General features: G+C 37.8%; 1 protein-coding gene across 1 annotated transcript in view; it reads left to right on the forward strand.

Moving 5' to 3' along the window:
* The window catches only part of CNTNAP2 (contactin associated protein 2), a 1,027,100-nt gene that overhangs the window by 440,843 nt on the left and 559,628 nt on the right, over positions 1 to 26,629 (forward strand). The window lies entirely within an intron of this gene.

The raw sequence follows: 26,629 nt of genomic DNA on the forward strand, positions 1-26,629 counted from the left end.
TTCTTCTTCCCCTAAAGAGAAAAACCTCGGTTTGGATCTCAGATTAAATCTGAGTCTCAAGTACTTTTGTGTAGGTAGGTTAAGATGTTCTGGGTTTGCTAGTTATATTGACCAGGGCTTCATGAAATATTTATTGTAACCTTAACTCTGGGTTACTAGTTTGTTCTTCTCTGGAAGATGCAACATTGGAATTCATAGTAGCACTTTCAAGTTGCTCCTTTTGATCTTCACATTTTGTCTTGCAGAAGACTTAAACTATTATACAAGCTTGGACAGGCCAGTTGAAGGAAACATGGTATTCAGATAAATGTTGAGTCTTGAAGAGAACAGCTGGGAAACAGAACATAATTTATTGCCTGGTACTAGAGATTAAATTAAAGCAAATAGCTATGAAGTCTCTTGGAGTAGCTCACATTCTCTAAATTCATGACATGTTTTTCAGAGGTTTTTCCTTTAGTATTTGACTATGACATTAGGATTTCTTTTGAAATCCAGATGAGCAGTAGTACAAATGCTTCTAAAATTAAGAGCAGAACTGATTACATTTTAGAGAAATACAAAGGCAGTTTCTAAATGCCCTTCCTTGACTTCAATCTAGCCAGCATTTAAAGAAAGTCTGCAAACCTGCAAAAGATTAAGTGACTGATGTCCTACTTCCCTCTATGTATTTTTTAGGCAGTATTGTGGCTTTGTTGGTGTTTGAGCTGGAAGGAGCTATTTGAGTTTTGTCCTTCAATAACCAGGTGTTTAGAGTAGTGTGAGGAGCACAGATCTGGAAGTCTCATTTATTGACTTCACTGTGTGACTTAAGGGATGTGGGATCACTTTGCCATGCTAACTAGCAAAAAAAGAAGAACACGTTGTGATTTCAGTTGTTTTTATTTGGACAGATTATCAAAAGGCTATATACATAAATTTAGCACTAGTAAGAACCGTGAAGAATAGAGGTTTGGTATTATTTTTTCAGCTTCCATGCAATGAAGGAAAGCCTATTTAAAAAATGTTTATTAAACCACAGAGATGTATTTCCCATCAGCTTCAGTAACTTATCTGAGAAATTAAATCGAACTCAGTGTGACGTTGGTGCTGCTCTGCTGTGGGCACGCTTGGATGTTAGATATATTCCTTAAAACACAACAGCATATCTGTTTTCTGAGGAACTGTGCGTTATTCTAAAGTTGATTCTTACTCAAAAAGAAATGGAGCTTCTGAAATTTTACGTACCACTGTGATTACCAAGTACATGACTCCTAATAAACAAGTGTTTACCATCACACTGCTAAAATGGTTTACATGCTGTTTCAAGGATACGAAACAGTACAGCATGCTTAATTTTGTAGCATGCTAAGTACTTTTAAGTATACCTCCTTACTTGTTTATCAAATGCAAATTCAGGTGTTTGATACAAGAAACCAACATCTAGTTTAAGGTGAAATATGACACCTTAGCAGGAAAAGTGTAGCAGAATCAAGCAATAAACCCCATGATCTTTCCAGAAATGTTTACAGGTTAAAGTACAATCTTCTTTTGATGAAATGGCTGAACAAAATACTGTAGGTACACGAAACGGTGCTTTTAGAGGCTTACAAGGAACGTGAGGGAAAAGTAAGACACAGCTTATTGACAAAATGATTTCAGTTGTTTGATGAAGAGGTGCTTGCTTGACAGACATTAGTAAGAGAATAAAAAGCATCTGTCAAGGAAACAGTGTGTGGAACTATGAAAATGCTGATAAAATCTGTCTTCACAGAAGAAGTGACATGGCCAAATGCAATTTTGTAATTTTACTGACAGATTATTGCTGGTCTGTTTGTATTAGAAGTGAATTCAGTGACTGTTGGGCTGTTGGTTTATTTCTATAAGAATAATAATAATATTTTACATTTTGATGTGTACAGGGGCTTTTCTTTCAAAACCTTTCCTAAAATGCGGTGTGTTTTTTTATGTACAGGGATTGGGGTGTCCCCAAAATGCTATCAGTAGATATCAGCAGAGTAGTTCAAAAGAGCTAAAAGTTCACTGTGTTGATAGAGAAAGGCAGCCCTTTGTTATGACTACTGGAACAGGGAGTAATATGTACACGTTCCCAACTTGTCTTCAAATACATCCTTTTGAGCCAGGTGTATAGTGCAACATCACTCCATGTAGATGTGTCCCTTGGCAGATGCAGAGTTTTCAGCCTTACAATTAGAAGTGCACATGAATATAAGCATGTAAATACAAGCGATGTCATTAACCAGTGTGATTTCCAGATTAATCTTGCTGTCATTGAATGACTTGGCCCTTTAGATAATCAGTAATTTTCAAAAGCCTGGTTTCTAGCCAGATCAGCCCCAAATTTTGGAAATAAATTACCTAAATAATTACCTAAATAAATAGGCTGCCTAATGTATCACAATCACAGTTTTTCTCTGTAGATTCATGTGGACTATATTCTTTTATTTAGATACTTTAAAAGGACACATTCTCAAATACAAAAAGCAGGTATTTTCTGACACTGCAGGCAGGGTTTAACTGGGAAGTTACAGACTTTGTATGAAAGCTCCTTCCTTGCACATCAGTGCAACCAGGTCATTAGTCTCAGAGCATTAAGGGAAGTACTTTGTCATACTGAGTTGGTAATTCAAAAGTCAGGCCTTTAATTGCCATGTTTTCTGGTTCCTATTTTGCTTGAATATGCACAGAAGATACATGTTTTACTTTTGTACAAGAGGTGAAATCCATGTTCTTCCTTGCCCAGCCAATTAGAGTTTAAAAAGAGGTTTGATTTCCAGAGAGGGCTAAGAACTCACACTTGTTCCCTGGAGCAGTTCACAGCATTACCAAGTCGTCTTCTTCCAGTTTTGTTTTGTTCTGCTTTAAGTTTGACATATGGGCTGTGACTGAAACTACAACTCTGTATTTTGCATGGATGAGATCTATGGGGTTGTCTTCTAACAGAAGAGCTCATAGAAGTCACCAAAAAATACTTAGGGCCTTGCTCTACAAGAAGATTCAGAATATTTTTTGTATTTATATCTGTGAATAAACAGCGACGTAGAATTTAGAGAAGTGTTTTATTCTCCATAAGGCAAAACTGACTTAGTAAAAAATATTAAAATCGGCTAAATACCCTGGTTAATGGCTATATTAATGGAGGGGTTGCATGGGAAAAACAAGCTTGGAGGACAACAACAAGTAGGCTATTAGATAACATAAACAACACTTTATAGTCAATGAGAGCTTTAGCTTTTATTTTAAAATGATCTATTTCATACTCTGTAAAGGGGATAAGGATCTTTACACTTGCAGCAACATCATTTATCAAAAAGCAAGTTGCGGAAAAGAAAGCAATATAACCAAAGGCAAAATAGCCAGCGAATCAGTTAAGTCAAAACTGATGGCAGATTCATGCTCTTTTGGAGACAGAGAGCAAATGCATGTGACATACATCTTCCATCACGCCCACTTTTATGAATTTTTGAGACAGGCAGCAAAGACATGGCATCTGGAGGCTATGACAACTACAGTGTAGCGCATTTTACTACTGATTCATGAAGATCATAATAAGCTCCTGCAGGATCATTGCCATATGAATAGTTCCCTTAATCTCCGTCCTGTGGCAGATGAATGCTACAGAAATGGCAATAGTGATACTATTGCATAGTCTTTGGCTACGCTGTTCAAGATAACTGTTCAGAGGCCTTCTGGGTGCTGAAATCCAGTGAGTGGAAAGCACTCACTGATGCCTTTGTTCGCAGAGGTTTATATATCTGGCTGTGTTGATTTTCTGCATCGAAACTGGATGTCTGTATCTTTTTGATGCACTTTTGTGTCTGATGGTAAGAATACTCAAATTCCAGATGATTCATTTGTGAAGCGCAGGATATAATTGAAAAAAAAAATAACTTGCAAACAGCAGGAAGTTCTGCAAGTACTCAATATACTCAAGGCAAATAGGTGGCAGAAACAATGATAAAGCTCCTTGAATGGCTGGCAACTGAGCTGTTTCCATTCATTGACTAGCTCTGTTTGCTAATCCTTAGGAAGCAGTGGAACTGAACACATGTCACCTGAGCCGTGTTTGCAGATCTGTTTGTTTCACTTATTTGCTATACTACTTGCATTGTGCTATGTCAGATATTGCTGTTTCAGTTTCCTGACGGGTGACTGATCTTTTCAGGAAGGGAGGAAAAAGAAGGAAAGATAATAACCACATTCCTCAGGGGGTTATGAAATAATGGATGTTTGTATTGAGAGCATTTACTCTCCAGATAATAAAGTGAACAAAACCTTGTTCATGTAATCATGTTACAAGAACCAAAATAAGGTTTGCACATGCTGTTAAGGGATGAGCCAAGTGAATGTTTGCAAGAACTTATTAGGAAATGTTGAAGTGCTAAGAACTATGGGCTGAACAGATCATTTGAGTAATCGTTGGTGTAGTTAATCCTGCCTGCCTGCAGTGACATTGACTTAGGCCATTGTTTCCTTTGGTGATTAATTCCACATTCAGCTATACTTACTGTTAGAAAATTTTCTGTGATCCTCATTTGAAATAACCTTTGCTTTGTTTCATGCTATTGGCACTAATTGTCCATCTCTCGTGTGCTGTCTTACACAGTCGCCATATATACTTAGAGACCTCTGTCCTGTCCAAAACCATCTATTGCATCCAGACATTAAAGGGACTACTTAAGGTAGATGAGAAAGTTGCTTGCACTTCCCTTTTGTGGAATCCGAGTAAGTTTTACTTGGCCAGATTCAGTGTAAACCCTGGACATTTTGTTTCACCAACATAGATTTAAAAAAATAACAGTAAACTAGTATGAGCCAGAGACCCTTAAAGTGTCATGACTGCTATTGGAACATCCTGTGGTGAATAAAGTACTATTCTGTATGTATATAAATGTATGCATACCTATTTCTGCTATTACACTTTTTGGTACTTATGTGAAGATTAATTTAAATGGTGAAGACACTAATGCAGTCGTGATCTGCTTAAAGAAATCCTTTCATCCTCTTATGATACTTCATTACTTACAATAGATGTGGCCCTAAGTTGTCTGCTCAGACTTTTCTGATCATCCAAATAATGGAACTGCATAAAAATACCATCTGGCAGAAAGGAAGAACCATTTTGAAGTGTATATTTTATGAAATCATGTTATATTCCTAGCAGTTTTATTGAATTGCTGTGAGTAACCACACTTTGAATATACGGGGATTTAAATGTGGGGGAAACACACAGCTGAAACAATCATTTGAGGTAGCTTTGCTTCTGACAGTGGATGGGATAGTTAACAAGTCTGCTAACCATCCAACTTGTTTCCACGTTTCTTTTAGATTTCAGTATGTTTTTACACTGGGTAGTTCTATTTAGGTTTATGTGTCTGAATTTTAGCCATCATCTTCACAGCTCATGAGCAGCAAACATAGCTTGATTTTCTCTTTCTGACATTATAAGACACATGGTTGAATACTCGCATCTGAACTATGGAGAGTGAGGGAAATGAACTGTTGAACTTTTTCTTTGCAAACTTTAAAGATCTGCTTGAATATGTGCTGTTTGTAAGCTTGGTTCTCTGTTAGCATACTTTGTAGCTTTTGCCCTGTTGGAGGTATTTTTTTCTTTAAGGTGAATGAAAATGGATGCCTTTTATCCTCTGTATATTCTTGGTCATGGTCAGCACAGTTTTGCAATTTCAGACTGAAAACGCTGTCTTTCTCTATAAGGATTCTTAGTATAGATTGTTTTCCTCCATCCCTTCTCCAGAAAACGATGCTTGTGATTGTTCCTACATTTATCTTCATATACTCTGGCATGATAAGGGGGAAGAGGCTTTAGTCCCCTCATTACCTTTGGTTGTTATCATTAACAAATATGGGTCTTACTTTGGTAGTAGGTACTGCTTAACATTTAAAACCTCTATTTCCTGCATTTATTTGTTTATTTATTTTAAGATGTAGTGTTTGTATATGGCATTTAAAAACTTTATTCTAACATGAGAAGAGTAGGGCTGAAACAGAAGAAAGGTATTTCCAAATACCTTATTGCTTAATTTCAGCTCTTTTTTCCTAAATGGAATATTTCAGAAAGATTTGACATAAGTTTTCATTAAAAAGAAAAAAATCTTGTTTTGTTCTTCACCTTGTTTTAGCTGATGCAATATGATTATTTTTTTCTTTCAACTTTTTGAAACTGGCAACAAAGGAAAAAGTCCATTATTTTTCCATTTATAGTTGTAATGAGCTTACTGTTAGGTATTCTCAAGCACCACAGCTTTGCAGGTTCATTTGTTAGCTGGCAATGAATGTATAATCAGTCAGAGAAAAACAGGTATGTTCTGTATGAATACATTCCCCACCAGCTTCTTCAGTTGTATTCTCAGGCAGTTTTCAATTGTGTTTGAACATTTGTAAGGTTATTCAGCATTTCCTTCACTAGAAGGAAATGTGTGTGGCTGACTCGTTTGAAGAAGCTCTTTACATATTTTTTTTTCCTGTGGAACAGAGCAGAACTTGAGCAAATAGAATGTATAACCAAATACGATAAAGTCTTGCAGACTTTGATTAGGTTTATTTAAGTCAGGTCTGGCTCTTCTCTTGTGAAAAAGAACAAACACCTCTTAATAGGTTTTCCATTAACTGCCCAGGCCCCCTGGAGAAGGGGTCTTCCGTACACTGGTCTAGAGATCTAAAAAGGATCCTTAAGATCCATAAACATCTGATAAAGTAGAAAGCAGAAGTTACAGTGTGCTTTTTCACAAAATAAGGGTGGTGGCATTCAGGGAAGTACAGTCAAAATCTTCAGTGAAATCACAGTAGTCTTGCCTTTTAACTTTTTCTGCCTAAATGAACACTCATGGTGTTTTTGCCCAGCATTATTTTCTTGCACTTCTGTAAGTGGTGATTGATCCATTTGTCTGTGATGACTTACTAGAGAAATCAGGTGGGTTTTCTCTCATGAAACAAAAAGCTTTGGCAGATTTCAAACTATAGGTCTTGGTTCTGTGCCACTGAGTTGGAACTTGAAGGGCTTCGCTGATGCTTGTTTTTTTGTATGTCTGAAATAAAACAGTTATTTCCAGGCTCAGTTCAGTGCATTCTGCTTTTTCCCTAAACTTTAGGTGAAGATGATGTGCTTTTTACTTTTTATTTTAAGCAAAATAGCAGATAGAGTCTTGATATAAATACACACTGATTTACTCTCTGCCAGAGGTAATGTTAGTGTTGTCTGATATGAAAATGCATATAGTAAATGATCAAAATTGCTGATAGGAAATAACAAGTGTAACTCTCCATAGTAATGTTTTTCTAAGGTAAAAATGAGCCTTGCAAGCCACATGCTATTGGCACTAACTGTCCATCTCTCACTTGCTGTCTCATATGGTTGCCATATATTCATTTAGCTTATGGGCGTTTTACAGTAAATGGTTGTTAAACGGAGGCAATAGTTTTAATAAGCAGCTTCAGTACCTCCCTTTTATTGACTGCTGTACTAGGAGAGTCGAAAGGAACCTTGTAAACTGTGTTTCAGCTGTTTATCACTGAACTTTTCTCTTGCTGACCTAATTTTTCTCTCTCCTCCATTGTCAGTTCTTTTCTCTGTTAAGTCTCTGCTACAGCTGCTCTCTTATTGGTTTAAATGTGTGTAGTTTCCTGGTTCCTGTCCATCCTTGTCTGATTTTTCATGAATTATCTGGCAGTTCTCACCTGTGGAAAAACACTAGAGTGGTATCAGTTGAGCTATTCATATAGTCAGCTGTTCTGCTGGGAATATCAGGCACTCCTCAGTATCTCTACCATTCTTTATGAAACATGAATATGTGATTGTAAAGGCACCTAAATTGAGATATTTTTTGGAAACACGAGGCTCAGGATAAATGATAAATTTCAGGATCAGTCTTACAGGAACATATTTCCCCTGTCAAAACTCAACAAAGGACTTTGGTCAATTTAAGACTAAGATAACTTGCAACAGCTTCAGAGGGGGATGTTTGGCCTCGCTAATTATAATGTAATTCATCACAAGCATTAATTATACACAGCATTCATTTTAGAAGCAAACCAGCAGGATAATTGCCCACACACTGAGTAAGCCTCTGTAAGCCTGTGCTAGGTGGTAGTACTAATCACCCAGTTATGTAAACTTGAAGAAGACAGTACCATGCTTCACACTCTGTTGAAGGTTCCCAGTAACCTAGGGTAATTTTGGGGAGAAAGAAGTCTACTGGAAATTTTTCCTTCTAATAAGACCTGGTGGCTTCACGCCGCAGGCTTTCTGACAGTTCAATATTGTATACTTACAACATTTTCATGCAGTTAAGTCTTTGTAGTTTTTTCCTGTCGAAGGAACTTTGGGATGAAAACAAGCAGACTGCTTTTTCTACAAGCAAAAATATACTAGAGGGCTGGTTTATTCACAGTAGATTAATACAGCACTGCAGGAGGTGAGATGGGAGTCTTCACATTGAACACGTCTCTGAGCTATTTGGGAATTCCACTGGAAACTTTGAAGTTTGCATTATTTCACCTGAATTCTGACCCTGAGTTTGTCAGCTATATTTTAGGAGAGCTGCAGACACAGTGAATGAAATATCTCTGTAGCACTGTCTTTTCCACAGATAAAGTAGGGGGATTTGAACAGTTGATCTTCTGTCATAATGCAGGCATTAAATACTCGTGAATAAACCTAACTCTTCCTTTTAGTACATCCCTGCTGTAAAGAGAAACTTTATCAAGCTAGGAAAGCACATACCTCCAGGATGTTTCACCCAGGAGAGATCTTAACTATTTTTGCCATGTACTTTTAAGTTTTATTTATGTTAGTGGAGGGATGAAGTGAGTACTATTCCCATATTTGGGTGTACCAGTTTCTGTGTTTCCAATGGAACTTCTCATGTGAGCTGAAGAGAAGATACTTTGACTAATTTAAATACAGTTGAACCTTGGAAAGGCATCTCTCTGAAATAATATTAGGATAGGCTGAAAGGAAAGTTATTTTCCTTTCCTAATAATTTCTGATAGTTTTGAAGTGTTTCCTGCCCAGTTGTGTGAGAAAAGCCAATTAAACATTTCAGTCCCAATTTTTCAACTTCTTGTCATTTTAATGTTTTCTTCAAAGTTAGAAAAAAATATCATGGCTGTGTTTGGTTTTTAAAAGATGAGAAACAGCATATCTCAACAATTAATGGTCTTTTTCTGTAAAATGAGGTATCTATTATCTACTTGTCACACATTGTATAAACCGATTCTAATGCCATTTATCCTCGTATTTTCTCCTTTTTTGTACTGACAGTTTTAAGTCAAAGAATCTGCAGGTTCTGATAAAAAAAGTCCTGCTGCAAAATTTTCACCCATCAGTACCAAAAGCAATAGTAACGGAATATTTATAAATCAGTTTCTTTCAAAGACATTTTCCTTGTTCTTATTGAGGTGCAGTTTCCCTTGGTTGTAGGGGAACAATAGCAAAGTTGTAGTTCACAGCTTAAAGAAAACAGAGGATGGAAAATCACAAACAAAAGAACTTGTGACACGTAGAGAAAATCGCAGTAGTTTATATTTTTAAATGTCATATAGGTGTTCCTATATGTGTTCCTAGGGTTGCATTGCTCAGGAGCAGAGCCCATACAACTCAGCTGTTTGGGAAGGTTGGCACAGGATATGGTTTTGTTCACTTTTTTGTATCTTTGTTTTTCAAAGTGTGAGCCTGTTACTGTCAGCTTTCAGACATTTTCTTCTGAACATGAACATTTGGTTATGTAATTGGGATTATCTAGTTGTAAACTGCATTGAGTCTTGGGAAGTAAGCACAGGAATTTCAGTTCAGGTGCTGTCTGAAGAGGCTGCTGATGAGCCTGTTTTATCTGAAGACAGTATCATTTTTAGTGAACTTTTGTAATAGATAATACCAACAAGTGTACTATCAGGTTAATAAAATATTACAATAGGCTATCAAACCAAAGCATAGGATCAGTAAAGCCAAAAATTATCCCACCAGAAGTTACTTTATAAGTCAATACATTACCTGCGTGCACATATGGTTGATTCTGCCAACCGCTCTCTTGACCAAGCAAACCCACACCAGCACTGTGTTGCTGCAGACACTTCATAGACTACTTTCTTATTCCTTGCAAATTACGTGGTCACTTCCAGATAGAAGATTTCTTTTAATTCTTTTTTAAATTAAATTTTTAAATTAAAAAGAAAAAGAAGGGGGAATAAAAATGAAAAAGAACGGAGATTTCGGCTGGCAAAGGAACATGATGAGCAGAGAGCTGAAAGTCTGTCACTGTAAGACCTGTCCAAACCCAGCCACAAGTAGGAGTAGTGACAGGGGCAACAGGCTCCTTTCTTGGTCTGTCTGTGGCCATACGCGTCATAGCCATTCAGGGACAGGACAAATCAACCAGTGGTGATAAAGCAGGTTCTGGGCATAATGCAAAAGTTTGAGCCAGGGGACATGAATGAATGCATAGTTTTATAATAAAGGTTGTTCTTTCTTTTCCCTCTGGCATCTGTATTAAATCTTGGGTTCCAAAAGGAAAGGTGATGCGAGTCCTTCATCGTCTTGTCTATCAACTAAGCCCAATTTCTGATCTCTGTCTTCAGATCCATTGATTTTCAGTCTCCAGCCTTGTCTCTTTGTCAGACATGATATTCATTCAGCTTGCTAGTTTTGTGCTTAGATTTATTTCAGCCTTTTGTCTTTCAAGATTTTTCATACTTCTGTGAACCATCTTACGGAACAAAATGACCTGAATTTCTCTTGTCTTCAAAGATTTAAAGTATTCACCTTTCCCAATCTTTCTGGGGTGTTTTTAACAGTAAATCAGCTGTTCAGATGTCACTTCATATATTGTATATCACTAACAAACACCTTACTCTACATTGAATTGAATTTTATAATAAAAGCAAAAAACAAATTGAAGTTTCTGAATCTTATATATCAAAATCTGGATTTGTGTATTTTTTATCCAAACTTACAAACACTGACTTGACTTTTGACAGATAAAAAAGCTATAAATCTGTCATTTATTTCCACCCTGCATTTTTCAGTGCTTACAAACGCTGCAGGTATTAATACTTTTTTCTGCTGATGGGTAATATAGGATGGGGAAAAAAAATTGCCTTTTGTGAGGAAAAAGCCCGCACTGTGATTTTAAGCTTCATGCTAAAATAGCTAATGGTCATAGCTAAAACAAGCTGTGATCATTTACTATGAGGAGAGCATGCTCCTAATTTGGAAAGAAAAAGCTTATGCCATTTTTTTAATGTTTACAGCAGTGTATTGTTTGCTTTAAAAAGTAGTGATTAAGTTTTGTACTAGTATTCAGGAGAGATTTAGCAACACACAGGAAAAAAAAAAAGCGCCCAACCCCAAAGTTCTGAAGGCATTTTCAATCTGAGAGATAATTTGCCCAAGTGTTCCTGAGCAGAGTATAGTGAGAGTGACGTTTCAGTTTAACACTTGGACACTGTGACTTCATTCTTGTGAAGGGGGGGGAAGTCATAACCCCAGAATAAATACAATTTCAGAAATAAAGCAAAGGAATAAGTATTTTTTTTTCACAGTCATTGCATTAAAACTCTTGAATCAAGCTGTTATTAATAAAATGTAATCTGGAATAACACAGTGGGGGGAATCTTTTTTATCTGCTTAGTGCTCAAAAGCTGAAAGTACGTAACAATATTGTCATAATGAAAACATATTAACAATTACTGCATGCCATTTGCTAGCCATACAAATCTGGGTGACTATAACTAAAACAGATAAAAAAGTGGGTGGTTTGGTGCTTAGTCTTAAAAATAAACTCAGTAGTCACAACAGTGTTAGAGAATACTCTTGTGTCTCTACCGAAACAAGATTAAATGCTTTCCAGAAGTGTATTAGCACTGGTAGTAGGGGGTGTATGGATGAACTCTTGTTCTGGGATGAGGTTGTGTTGGCAGGCTGATGTCCAGTTACCCGTTCTGCAAAGTTGCTGGGACTGAAAATAGCCAAGCTTTGATGCATGCTTTGCTAGTGTGCGAAAGGTGGACCTTTAGCTTCTTGACTACCTTTCCATGTTAGGCTTGACTCTAGTGACCATTTGTGACTTACAGGGATAGGTTTTTGCTTTGCTGAAGGAACCTTCAAAGTAGGAACAGTATTAGTATTAGTGCAATTTAATGTTCAGCGTGGTTATAAAACCAGCTGCGCATCATCTGCATTAAATTTTGACGTGTATAAAGCTGCATTACTTTCTCCCATCAGACTGAAGTTACTGCATTGGTTTTTCTATAATTCCTTCTTTAAAGCTTTGTATGTAACATTCCCTTGTTTCTCTTCTCCCTGTCCTCTTCTGTTTTTCTTTTCAACAAACTATATCCTGCTACTTAAGCTGACACCAGCATGGCTTTTCATGTTACTGTATAACGTACTGTCATATGCTTTGACCATGAAGCCAGAAGCGGTAGTCATGGAGCTATTAGAATAGGATTCCTTAATTATGTTGTCTGGCTGGTTTTGTGTAAGTGAAACAGCAGTGATAATGCTTTAACAGTACCCACCAGTTATGTCTCTTTCTCAGAGAGATCAGCTCTTTCTCAGAGCTGGTCTCTGGACCAAATGACCATCTTGGCTCCTGCAAGGTTACCATTCCAACATGAGTAGAGCACAAAATACTGAAAATACTCCACATTTTATAGGTGTAAATAAAACTTAAATATTGAAACTCTTAGGGAAAGAGAAATGCTGGTAGCCATGTACAAACCACCAAGGAATAGTAGTTTAGTTCTTAGGCTTCCAAACATTTTCTGTACAAAAGCAAGTAACATGAACCAAATTAAAAATGTGCTGTTAAAACAGCATCACAGTGCTCCTAAAAAGAAATACTTAAACTTTGGGTTTTTTTAAAGAATTTTGAGGTTCTTTGTCTCATACGGTTCATTAGGTACATGTAGCAGTTGGTTTTCATTTCAGATGATCTGTAATTTCATGACACAATAGGTTAAATTTGGAGCAACTTGTGTTTTCTTCTCTGTTTTCTTGCATCTGTGTATCTAATCATACTCCTCATGTTCTTTTCTATTTCTATTCAGGAGCTATGAATTAGATGTTAATGAAGAGACTTGTTCAGCATTTCTTAGTAAGACCAAATTTCCATTAATTTCGCTTACATCAAGACAGAGACTAGAATTCATAATGAAGTATTTTCTGTCACAGGAGGTATTCTTGGCAGAAATTCTGTCATGTATTGGATAAGCTAAAGAGTCTTTGGTCCCTTTACATCTATACACTGCAGCTTGCTCATAACGATAATTAAACATTTACCACCTCACCACAGCCTTCAGCACTTTCTCTGGGTGACACAATTGTTTCACACAGGTGACTGTTCCATGTGGTTTATTGCACTTCCTTGGTACCATTTCTACTTTTCTAACTCAATTTTTAGTGCTCTCAGATTTTTGAAAGGATACTTAAATTGCTTGTGATGAAGACAGGTAGCTGGAAGAAGCACAGAAATAGCTAATACTGGTCAGAACAGCAACATTTAGCATTAAGCCAGTAGATTCTCTGAAAAATCCTGAGTAGTATCAAGCATTACTAGCAAAATACGCTATTAAATCAGTTCCACATTTCCATCTAGTACTATTTTATTGTCCTCATGCTGCACTAAGTTAATAATTCATCTCTGTCATGGAATAATTATGCACAAAAGCATTCTGATTCCTCTGGAGTTTTCTGAGAGTTTGTATTTATTTTGCAGGAATTATTCTGTTCTGTGGAATTTATTTTTATTGACTTTGCCTGTAAGGAATTATCCTTTTTGTTTCATGGGGATCCTGATGTTCCACCTTCAGATTTGTCAAAAGACTCAAATTTTGTACAACTAACAATAAAACAGTAATAATTTTCTAGTTAATCAGCAAGATGCAGATTCCAGTAGACGCAAATGCAATTCTGTGCTCAGCTGAAACAGATAAATCAGCAGCACAGTCTGCAAATATTATCTAAAATGTGTATAACATTAATTATGAAAAAATGCTCATTTAAGGATCATATCTTACACCTTTGTTTGGAAAAGCTTCATGAGTTTCGTTAGCAGGATTTACTAGCTTCTGCTGACTTACTTAGCTATATATGGAAAAATAAGTAACATTCTTATTTGAAGTGTAAATGTATATTTGATAATACTTGGTCAAAAGAGCATAATTACCCATTTATATACAAAAATAATGTTTTTCACAGGATCCTGTTCACTTAAAGTACATGCCTCTATTAGATTTGCATCTTGTCCATATCTACTACCAACAAAATTCTGGCAGCGCATGTGTCTTGAAAGAGCCAGTGCTCCCGGGCTCCATGTGCTTCTGGTCTCTATCAAGGGGACTGTAAAGAGCAAAGCAAAGGATAGCCAAGTTTCTGGTCTCTTTATCACAGAGCCCAGGGAAGTGGCAGCTGGTTTTGAACACGGTGAAGTTCACCAGCTGCACACAAAAAGTGAACATTTCTAAATCTTGAATAAATGTTCTAAGTGGAACATTTCTAAAGCCTTGAAATTTGTCGCAAAGTAAGAATCAAAATTCGAGTATATAACTGTATTTCTGTGTATTGCGTAGTGAAGGGGGAGTATCTTAAAATATTCCTTTTTATTGCCATGAGTGAGATGTCAAAGCACGAAAGATTTCTGACAATAACCAGAGATCTGTTTTCTTGAAATTTGTACTGAGTTAATTCATTTACATTACATTAAAAATAACATAAATTGACTTGTCATTTGTTAGAGCTCACCAGAAGAATGGTTATATGTTAGGGAAAAAACCCTCAAGAAATAACATATGCTGCAGTTTGAACAGACATGAGATCTTCTATGTTTACCTTTGCTGTAAACATAGCATCCTTCAACTGTATGCACTGTGTAATCAGGAAAAACCTATTTAGAGAAAGGCTTACTTCTTTTCTAGCAGCTCAGTACCAGTCATATGAGGTTCATATTTGAGATTTATTACTGTATGTCCATTGGTAATATCTACACTCTTAAGATATTTTCTCAGTGAAACACCATCATAGTCATTTGGAAGTTGTCCTATAGTAATTTAGATTTTACCAAAGAAATTGAAACAATATACATCTAATGCAGGAAAGTGTGTAAGGAGAACTGAGATACTCAGAAGAAAATTGTGTTACTGGCTTGTGTCAGAAAATACTGGTCAGTTTTGTCTGTTTGTGGTTGTGCTGAAACAAAGAGGGAGAGAACAGCTGAACAGGACGGGCTTCAACCCTCTGATAAAGTGGAGAGGAACTTAGGCACAAGGTGAAACTGTCTTCTGAGAAAAGGCCATGAGAGGTGTGTTTAAAAAGTAGAGTGTTTTCAGAATGCGCATGTTTCTTCACATCCATTTAGCCAACAGTCAGACAAACCTTTTCACAGTGGTACCTGAGTGCTGCCTGGTGCTGAAGGCTTGCCACCCATCAGGTACAGTACATCTGCAGTCTCTCAGCAGTAAGAGCTTCATTCTGCCTTCAGTATTTCAGTAGGCTGGTGGTTGATGTATTCAGTGTACTGTATTTTGTTTTCATTTATGTGTTCAGGAACATTTATACCACAGACTGTCAAATGGTGTGTGGTTATAAAAGCTTAAGAAAGAGACAAGTAGGAAAAGCTATTTTGATATTCAATTTGTAAACATAGCTGAATGCTTCTGATACAAAATATTAGTGTTAGATACTGACTTTGCCAAAGAAAGATGTGTTAAATCAACAAGCTATTAAAAAAAGATTCATGTTCTCAGGTCCCAGGTATTATCAGTTGGAGTCTGAGTGACTATCAGCATGTTCTCTATAGGCTCAAGAGCAAGAAATTAATAGGATTTTGAACCATAAGGCTAAAGACATAATTTATAAACTATAGCTCAGCCAGCAAGTGTTGTACTGGGATCAGTGTATTCAAAGAATACATCAATTACACGATTTAGTCTTGTCTAATAGCTTAGTGGTGATGGTAGTTATTTTTCTGAGCGTAAGATTTTGTTTTGTGTAAAGTAGATGAAGGAAGAGCTTAAAATTAAAACAGAGCAACAGAAGGAATATGTGAGGTGATTTTCTTTTCAGCATGTTGCAGAGGATACCTTTCTTTCAGTATTTAAATTCTAAACTTGACATCTAGTTGTAGTAAGGTGTCTTTGTTATTTATAAGAAAGGTAGGGAGAAGTCCCAGACTCTTGGTGCAGCCTGATGAAAAAAGGCATTTAAGACATTCTGAAGACCTCCTCTTATATCTGCTTTCTTGAGTATCAGCTCAGGTGCAGGTGCATATATATATCCCTAATGCGGTCAGTGGAATGAAATGCACGTTTTTTCAATTGCTTATAGTTATCAGAAATAGTGTTTCCTACTGTTGCAAGGTGAATAGGTACATTTGTGAAATATCTATTTCTGCACAGGACTTTAAGAAGAGATAATAGCCCATTCATACATCTTTGCCAGTATATATTTGGTATTCCTGTCTTCTAGCTCATCTTGTTAAAGTTGCAGAGGATCTCCCTAGGGTGTAAGTCTGACAGAAAGAAAGTATATGGAGTCATGAGTTGAGATTATCTGGTGTGAACCCCTTTAAATTTGGACTATGGGCCATAAAGGAGTATGAGCACATCAGGGGTCAGAGCCTTAGACAGGCTGTCAGGAATAGCTCTGGAAAGCAGCAAAGGAAAGTAGGTAGTATTAGAAATGGTGAAGGCTGTGTATAAGGTGTGATGCTCCCTCCTTGGGAAGATTTCTGCTCTGTTGTAGGGGCATACTTTTTTGATGAGCCTTGAAGTAGGTGTTCATTCTCCTGTGTTTATTCTGACTTTTGTGGAAATCAGTTTCTAATCAAGTTTTATTCTAAGAACCCTGAACTGATGATGATTGTTTCCATTTGATTATTTCTTTTAAAGTTGGCTTAAATCCTCAAAAAGATAACTGCCAGATTGCTCATAACGTGGTTTAGAAGGTTCTCCCAGAAGAAGTAGGTGCACTATAAAAGTGAAGGTTGTTTGTCACTGTTGGTTGTGGTCGGTATACCCGCATTGCCTTTTGCTGACTTCCCTCTCATCAGGGATGGTGAGAAAAATGTAAGAATGATGAAAAGACTTGTGGGCTAAGGTCATGACAGTTTAATAAGAAGAGTAAAAGCTGCACATGCAAGCAAAGCAAAAAGGGAAATTCATTCGCTACTCCCCATCGGCAGGCAGATGTTCAGCTACTTCCTGGCTTGCCTAGTGGTTACGTGGGAAGACAAATGCCATAACCATAAATGTCCCCCCTTCCTTCTTTCCCTGGGTTTTCATTGCTGAGCATGATGTTGTTTGATATGGATATCCCCGTGGTCAGTTTGGATCAGCTGTCTTGGCTGTATTCCCCCCTAAACTTTTGTCCACCCCCAGCTCACTGACATTGGGGTTGGAGCTACATGGAGAATAAGCCCTGATGCCATATAAACCCTATTACTTGCAGCCAAGGCATTGGTGTGTTAACACTGTTTCAGCCACAGTTGTGGAGCACAGCACCATTATGGGCTGCTCTGAGGAGCGTTAAATTTGTTTTCATCCCAGCTAAACCCTGTACAGAGATTAAAAAAAAGAAAACTTTCACTTCAGCCATCCTAATGGTTATGAATCACTTACCTACCTCTCTTTCAATAAATGGGAAGGGAGGTAGAAACTACTTCTGAAGGAGGCCAGCTTCAGCCTTACTGGCTGGAGCATCGAATCTGCTGTAGTCATTCTGATAGCTTTGGAAGATTTCAAAGTTATAGGAGCTTCTTTTAACCTGAATTTTCTAAGAAAGCCTATTTCTGATATGAACCCTGAGCTGATAATGAAATTAAAGATGTGTTCATGCTGCTATGATGGATTAATATAAGATACGTAAGTCAGAATGAATTTATTATGCATTTATTACTTTCCAACCTAATAGTAAGCGTATTCTAATAATGAATGTCTTGTTTGTCAGTCATCTATTTTGAATGTCATCATAGGATAGAATTATTTTCAAACAGTGTTGGCAGCATATATTTAAAAAACCTTGCAGAGTACATCCTGGCTTGTGAATCTAGCAGCAGAATACTCGATGAACCAAATGAAAGTATTCCATTATGGTGGTTTTGATGTGTTTTTTTTTCAGGAGGAATGATCACATTTAATAGAGACAGATAGTTTAATAATGCTACAAAATGTTTCAGCAGTGTCATTTCTGTTGCATGTTACAAGCATTCTGAAAAATTACTGTAGGGCTACCAGTCTTGGTATTGCTGGAAAGCACTCAGATAATAATTTGTACTTTTGTGATGGAAATGCTTAAATGCATGAATGGATCCATATTGTTTACCTTTGTAAGGATATAGCATCTTTCTACTGAATTGGAGGAGATAGAAAGGCACTCAGATCATCCTCTCACTTTAGGTTTTGCAACAAATAAGGGTACGTTCAACAGTTTGAGACACCCGACTTTGTTTCTGATTTAGTGGGTGTTGTGGAATGACTCAGTGGTCCATATTTCTATCTGTAAGGTACGTTCCTAAGGTGTGTACCAGATTTCCATAGAACGGGTTTGCATGACTCCACGTACACAAGAGAAACAAAGCAACAGGTGGTAGGGATGTGTGAGAGTAAGTGGGAAAGGAGAAACATGCCCCCAGATCCTGTAGAATGGATGAAGGATGGGCACAATGCTGGAACACAGGATAATTTTTTGTTGTCCTTTGGAGCTTTGCTTGCTGCCCGCTTCCCACCAAACAGCATTTGGCCTATGCCAGCATCCCATACATAAGCCTTATTCAGGTATTGACCACAAAGGTGGGACTTAGAATTGGATCAATACCTTTTATTGCCAGGATGGAAGGGGCTTGGAACAAGCTGGTCTAGTGGAAGGTATCCCTGCCCGTGGCGGGGATTTGGAACTGAATGAGCTTTAAGGTCCCTTCCAACCCAAACCATTCTAGGATTTTATGATTCTGTGATTGTCAGATAGTGAGGTTGTGATTGAAATTAGCAGCCAGAAAATGTGGGAAGAATCAAAAAAGGGCATCTATGCAATGCTAAAATCACAAATGTGATTGGAGTATCCCAGGAGAACTCCACCTGTGAGAAATTCAGTAGGTTTTGACAAACCTACAGCCATCACTGAATGGAAGTAAATTTGCTAATACTGGGAGTTTTAGCATGGTTCCCAACATGGAAAACTTTTCTGCAGTACAGCTGCTTTCTCCCTGGGACAACAAGGTAACTTCAATGTAATGGCTCTGAGGAAGTTATCTCAGGCCAGTATTTATAGGGTAGCCATAAATCTTTAACTGATACAGGTAAAGTGACAGGACTAGATGTACAGAGTAATGTCTGTAATTTTTCTGTTTCTAAATGTGGTACGCCCATTGTGAACCTGTATCTGTTAATGACCACATTAGATTGCAAAGTGCATGGTTTTCCTCTCAAATTTGAGGCACTTGATCTGAGGGTTGGAGATGTCTTGTTGTTCATTGGAGGTATTGTTGTGATCATTGTCTTTGCTGGCAATATTTATTTTAGAGTAAGGTAAACTGTTTTGTATGATTCTTGGAATTATTTACATCAGAGTACTTAGGGCTGTATCTCCAAGGCATACAGACGTCTAAATATTCATATTTTATCAAGCTTATAGATGGTAGTATGTCTTCATAATTTTGACAGTCCTCCTAAGTGTCATTCTGGCTCTTCAGGATTCGCAGTACTATTAAAAACCCAGACTCCAGATGATGAATAAAAAGATTTATCTCTCACCAGACCATTTCCATTAAAACAACCTAGATGAGAATAAATTTTCTTCCAGGCTTCAGAAATCTCACATTTCAGACGTGTCGGGGAGACGTTTTCTCTCTTACTAGTATTGATGTTATGTTTTGAGTATATGTCTGTAATAAGCTACATGCCACCCTTGAAGATAGAAAATACGTTCAAGTGAAGCACATAATTCTCAGTTAGGCAAGAAGCACTTTTGTTTCTGCAGTCAGAACATGAGATATGAGATGAGTTACATCTGACTTTATAAGTCCACGTTACCAGAGTGAAAATTCAAAATAAAGACTTCCATATGTAATTACAAAATAAAATAAAAAAATCACCTTTTCTCTGGTTTTATGGCACCAAGAAACTAGGGTGTTTGGTGGCGTATTTTAGATTTTACAGAGGGATGCAGATTACCTCTGGTTACTGTCACTTTTACTTATTTTCCCTTAAACTTTTAAAGAGCTTTTTAATCACAAATTATACTGCAAAAGTAGGTCTTGTCCTTAGAAATCCTCAGTTTTATAAAACAGCAGCTCTCTTAGTGGGCAACAGTGAGCACAAATAACTTTTAGAAAAAATAAAGCAGAATTTCTTAGCGTATTTCATGAGCATAAGCTACCAAAAATGCAACAAGACTGTGCTGCCAGTTGCTTGCTGTCCTGGTTTTGCCATCATGCTGTTAACATTTGATATAATTCATTAGTCATAGAACAGAATCATAGAATAGTTAGGGTTGCAAACGACCATAAGATCGAGTTCCAACCCCCCCTGCTCCAGTCCCCTGATCATCCTCGTGGCCCTTCTCTGGATTTGTTCCAACAGTTCCATGTCCTTTTTATGTTGAGGACACCAGAACTGCACACAATACTCCAGGTGAGGTCTCACAAGAGCAGAGTAGAGGGGCAGGATCACCTCCTTCGACCTGCTGGTCACGCTGCTTTTGATGCAGCCCAGGATACGATTGGCTTTCTGGGCTGCAAATGCACACTGAAGCCAGCTCATGTTCATTTTCTCATGGACCAGCACCCCCAAGTCCTTCTCTGCAGGGCTGCTCTGAATCTCTTCTCTGCCCAACCTGTAGCTGTGCCTGGGATTGCTAGGACCCAGGTGTAGGACCTTGCACTTGTCATGGTTAAACTTCATGAGGTTGGCATCAGCCCACCTCACAAGTGTGTCAAGGTCCCTCTGGATGGCATTCCTAAATTCCTAGTCAACTCTATAAAAGTTATTAAAATAATATCATTCTTGACAAGGGTTGCTGGTAGCAAAGACTCAGTGCAACATGTAAAAAGAGAGTTGGGCTTGCTGTTACCATTGAGGAACAAGCAGGAAAAGAAAAAGATGGGGCATGACAGAGATGGAGATAGAGAAGAGACACAGCTCGCTGACAGGAATAAGAATTATTTATGGGAAGTGAACTGCATCCCTCTTGACAAAAGCCTGATTAAGTTTGTGGGCACGGGTGAAAGAAGAGGAGACAGTAACAAATCTGTGTACATCACACATAACAAATTCTAACAATAAATATCTCTGAGCTTCCCACCAACCTCCTCCTCCTGTATTTCTTTCTAATGACTTCAGTGACTTATCTCTGCAGTGAAAAAAAAAAATCTAATTAGATTGGAAAGAGTAGCACATTAATTAACAGATAAACTAACAGTATTAAAGAGCAATACTTTAGAAGCTCACTCTGGTCTTCCTAATTAGGCAGCTCTCTGTGTAAAGTAGAAAATGCATATAACACAGCAATATAACATAAAGGGCAAAAGGGCCCATTATGCTGGCAGACAGTGAAGAGAAAGAGGGGAAGAAAAAACCCTGAAACACCGCTTAGGCTCAGTGATCTGTAACTGCTCTGTGGGTTGCGCTGAGATTAAAGCAGATTTATACTCAGTATATTTGACCAGTTCTAATGTCATCTCATCCAGTTTTCTTAGGAAAAGCATCTTGGAGTAATGAGAGTCCAGTATCACGGATCAAAATGTTGTCTTTGTGCTGGTTTAATTAGGATGAAAGCTCTGTAATTACTTAGGCAGTTAGGCAAAATGTTCCTTCCCATCCTCTTCACAGAACTGAGCAGGGCTTGGTAGAGCAGTAGGTTTCTTTTTATTGCAAGGTACATAGCAGTTTTGCTTTCAAGTTGTGTATTTATTTTATACTGCTTTACAGTTTCATTTTTATGTTTTACTGTCTTAAAGTTCAGTGATAAAAGCTTGTCCCAGAAAGCCCTTATTTACTTGAAGGACATACACTGAGAAATGCCCATCGAGTTCATTGGGTTTTTTGCCATTAGCACCTTATGCAATGAGAAATTAGTATTGCAAATACTAATTCAAAAGCTTAGATACCACTTTTTCATACATCCCTTGAGCAGACTACAAAACTGACCTGTGCATCATGCTCTGAAGATGCATGGCACATCTGGAAGAAGCAAAAAGAGATCAGTAAAAAAGAACCTTGAAAACCCCAACTTTAATTTAAAATACAATTTATCTTACAGCTCAGAGTATGAACCAAGTCTAAATGTGTTGCTGAGTCACTTGCATGCTAAGTCTGTAAAAGAAGGGGTGGATGATTCGCACAACAGTCCCCTTTGTCAATGAGGCAGTATGTTTGTTGTCTCTCCGGAAGGGCCAGTTTAAATATCAGTATTGAAAAGTGGTTTACTTTACCTGTTTAGAAGAAAAACAGAGCTGTTCCTTAAAAGCACAGAACACTGAGTGAAGTTTGTTCATAGGATTTGGAGAGACTAAGAACTGTCGTTCATGCTAAAGGACATTTCACAATGAGCAAATACAGATGCTAACATAGAATATGATCGCATATGCTTGAAAGCAATCTGCTCTGGAATTCAAAGCAATACAGATTCTATGGAAGCTGAAATAGCTTTGGTAGTGATGGGATTTTCTTGTAATAATTCTTCAGTGCAGACAGGGCCACCTGAAGCAGTTTAAGCACCTCTGAATGAAAAGAGTGTACAGCCCTGTGGCTTTAACTACTCATCTATCTGCATGGCAGTATCCTGAGGGATCAAAGATCTTTGGAAGAAAACAGTCCTAAGGACTCAAAAAGTTACTACCAGAAGGACCAACAGTAATGAAAATAAATGAATAAAAGGGGTTTGGGAGTTTTGTTGTTGGTCGTGTCTACTTCTTTTAACTTTTATTGCAACTTTACTTTAAAAAGATGTAGGAAATAAATTTTATTAAATAGCTTAACTAGAAAATTCCATGAGGGATAAAAGCTTTTGGTAGAAAAGATTAAGAATTGAAAGTCAATAGGAACTGAGCGTCTAAGACCCTGTAAGTTTATTATTTTCAGTATAGCTGAAGTTGTTTTTTTCCCCAAAGGTTTCAGCCCATCATATAATGGAGAGCTACTCTGCTGTTGTAACACAAAGCTCACAGGCTACTGAAGAGCTCTTACAGACCCATATATTTCAATATTGTGTCTTCTTCCTACTTGTTGCAGTAGATAGAAGGTTGCTTTGTAACTATGGATGGTGAGCATACCTCTTTGAAGCAGTTTTACTTCTCAGAACTGCCCCAGCAGTAGGTTTGCATCTGTCAGGCTGAGCAGAATGAGATTCTGTTTCAGTTCCCCATGATAATCCCAGGTTGAGCAGAGCTTCAGCTGCAACAGCAGCCGTTTGTAAACTCCTGAATTACCTGGGACTGGTACTGCATACTGTTTGAGCAGCATGGGGATTTATCTGTGCAAAATTCTTCTTTCCTCCCAAAATTCTTACAGTATCCTGAAGAGAAATGTGCATTTGTTTTACCTTCTGCTCTCCTTTTCTGTATTCCTTGGGCAAGTAAGCCTGAGCAAAAACTGCCACTGAAGCTATAATCTGGGCTGTTGTTTTGATGAAATGATAGGAATAGTGTCTAATTTCTCTGGGAGTTTACAGCAGTTCATATAAAACAACCAAAAAAAAAAAAAAGATCCATAATCCATTCCAAACTAAAAGCCACCAATATAAACATTTCCTATATGATAATTTCTTTCTCCTTGTCTCCACTCCAAAATCAGAATTGCTTCCTAAGCAGTTTTAGGAGATGTAGTTTGGGTGTCCTTTTTCCATGGGCTTTGGTTTCTAACCAGATATATTTCTGTAAAGTACTGTGGAAAGTCTTTCCCTTATTTAATGCAGTGGTTCAGATGAGCAGAAAAGCAGAGAAGGAAACATGACCCTGGCAAAGAACGCCACAGGCTGAAAAAAACCCAGAGCAGTGATGTATGGGCTATATCTGCTAGAAGGCACTGAATTGGCACTTTTCAATTGAATTTAGCAATTGTAATGAGTGTTATTTTTCTGCTCATAATCTCATTCTCCATGCACCAGTCTACTTATTTTCAGAATGCCAGTGATACAGACCTGTTTACCTAAAGGAATAATGGCAGACTAGAATAATGACAGGTTTACCAAGATGTAAACACAGACAAGCATAGATACACCAGGATAACATCGCACATACAGTTTTAATTGTCTGTGAATATAATGTGTACCATTTGTTGGCAGTGTTTGAGTACCTTTGTTTGACTTAGAAGTGACAGCTAAATGAAGGATGCAGGTAGTGTAAAAATGCCTCTAAATATTAGTCACTGGAGCAAGTAGCCTCTTTGTTTTATTAAGAAAAGCAGTGTGAGTAGTTACCTGAGGTAGAGCAGATCTTTTACTCAGTAAGGGTTTTTTCACCTACTTGTAGTAAACAAGTGGTAGCTTATCTTCACTTGTTGCACACTTAACATTTTCTGCATTCCTTGTCTGCACAATACTACCTGTTGGTCTTAAATTTTCAGTTAGTAATTACTACTTTTTGATTAAACCCACCAGACTTTTCAGTCTGATGCTCTGCCAGTGAGCAGGGCCACAGGAAGCCAGGAGGGACCTGAGACAAGACACCTGACCCAAAATACCCAAAGAGGTATTCCATACCACAGGACGTCATGCCGAGTATAGGAACTGGGGGCAGTTACCCGGAAGGGCTAGATCACTGCTGGAGTCAGGCTGGGTATCATTTGGTGGGTAGTGAGCGGTTGTATTCTCTCCCCTTGTATTTCCCTTATCATTATTATTATTGGTGGTAGCAGTAGTGGGTTTTATTGTACCTTGGTTAGTGGACTGTTCTTATCTCAACCTGTGGGTTTTGAATTCTTTTGATTCTCCACCACATCCCTCCAGGAGCTGGGGTGGAAGTGAGCGAGAGGTTGCGTGGTGCTGAGTTACCAGCTGGGTTTAAACCATGACATATCCTAAGAATACTCTCTTAATGCCGTTTACTTTTGGCATTGATATTTTGTGTGAGGATGCCACACAGACAGAAACAGCTCACAAAAAATTACATGTCCATTGCTTGTTACTTTTTTACAATTTTCCTGTTTGAAGTCTTTTCCCCTGTACTTTATATACACATGCAAACCCAAAAGAAAGTCCATTACAAACCAGGTTCAGTATATGTGTAGTTATATCCTGTATCAGATCAGGGTGTATTTCAGTGTAGTAAACCAAGAGAGAATTATCTGCTACATGCTCTGCTTATTCGATTTGTTCTAAACAGTGTTGCCTGGATGAAGAAATGTTCAAACACTGGATCCATCACAAATAATTCTGTAAGAAAAATTTCTGAGTGCCTTTTTTCCAGCACAAAGGAAAAGCAGTTTTAAAGAGGGGAATGGGGCAATTCTTTGCAATGGAATTTAGTTTTTGACGTCTGAGTTTAAAAAAAATACTTTTTCCTCTTTTATTCGTGTGTAGCATTCATTGTTTTGTGGTTGAATAGCAGTATCTTATGAACTTAGAGCAGCTTGTCTATACAGATTTACGTGTGTTTCTTATCTACCTGGAACAATCTTGGATGTTATTCTCCCTTTGCTTATTAAACACAATAGAATATACCCTAAGAGCGGCTATGAAATTGCATCCATTGTGTTAACATGAATATTTGCTGTAGTGAGAGTCACTGACATACAGAGCTGGCTGAATTGTTTTCAAGAAGCAAACACACTCTTCAGCAGGTTTTTGGAAATAACTATTGACAAACTTATTTCTGTATTTCTATCATAGAATCACAGTATGGTTTGGGTTGGAAAGGACCTTAAGATCATCCAGTTCCAACCCCCCTGCCATGGACAGGGACACCTCACACTAAGCCATGTCACCCAAGGCGCCGTCCAACCTGGCCTTGAACACCACCAGGGATGGAGCATTCACAATTTCGCTGGGCAACCCAGTGCAGTGCCTCACCACCCTCACAGTAAAGGGTGGTGAGAAAAATCATCTGAAAAAACCTTGCATAATTTGAAGACCTAGAGAAAGAAAATGCAGTGTTAAATCGTTTGCAAACATTGGCTGCCGTTAATCACAGATTAATGCTCCCAACAAGAAAAATGCTCCCATGGAAAAGAAAATCTCCATGTGTGCTGTTAAGCAAACATAAAATCTAATGGATTTTGGAGACCTTTCTTTTCTCAGATAGTTAATGTATTTTGAGCCCTCTAGACATTTCAAACTGATTAATGAAAACTGCACTTTCCTTTCCTTGCTGAATCTGGTGACTCTATTGAGCAAAAGGTTTAATGTGTGTTTCCCCAACCTTTAAGCAAGCAGTTTGATGTGTCATTTGAGACATGTTCTGTCCTTATCTGTGCTGGATCTTATCAAATTTACTTACACAGCATTCAGCAGCAACACAAGGCTTTACCATAAGCCAGCAGTGACTTTCACTGTCAGTTCAGTCTTGGGGTCACCCCACAGCCTTGAGATCAGCACTGAACAGCACACACTGTAGCACCTGGTAAGGGAAGAGCACGTCCTTCATGACAGTCACTTCAAAATGGTTGAGTAAAAAAAACCAAGTTT

The sequence above is a fragment of the Neopsephotus bourkii genome, unplaced genomic scaffold, assembly GCF_033783945.1.
Source record: "Neopsephotus bourkii isolate Nb327-2 ecotype Australia unplaced genomic scaffold, CSIRO-AGI_Nbou_v1 NB_1655, whole genome shotgun sequence".
Classification (NCBI taxonomy): Eukaryota; Metazoa; Chordata; class Aves; order Psittaciformes; family Psittacidae; genus Neopsephotus; species Neopsephotus bourkii.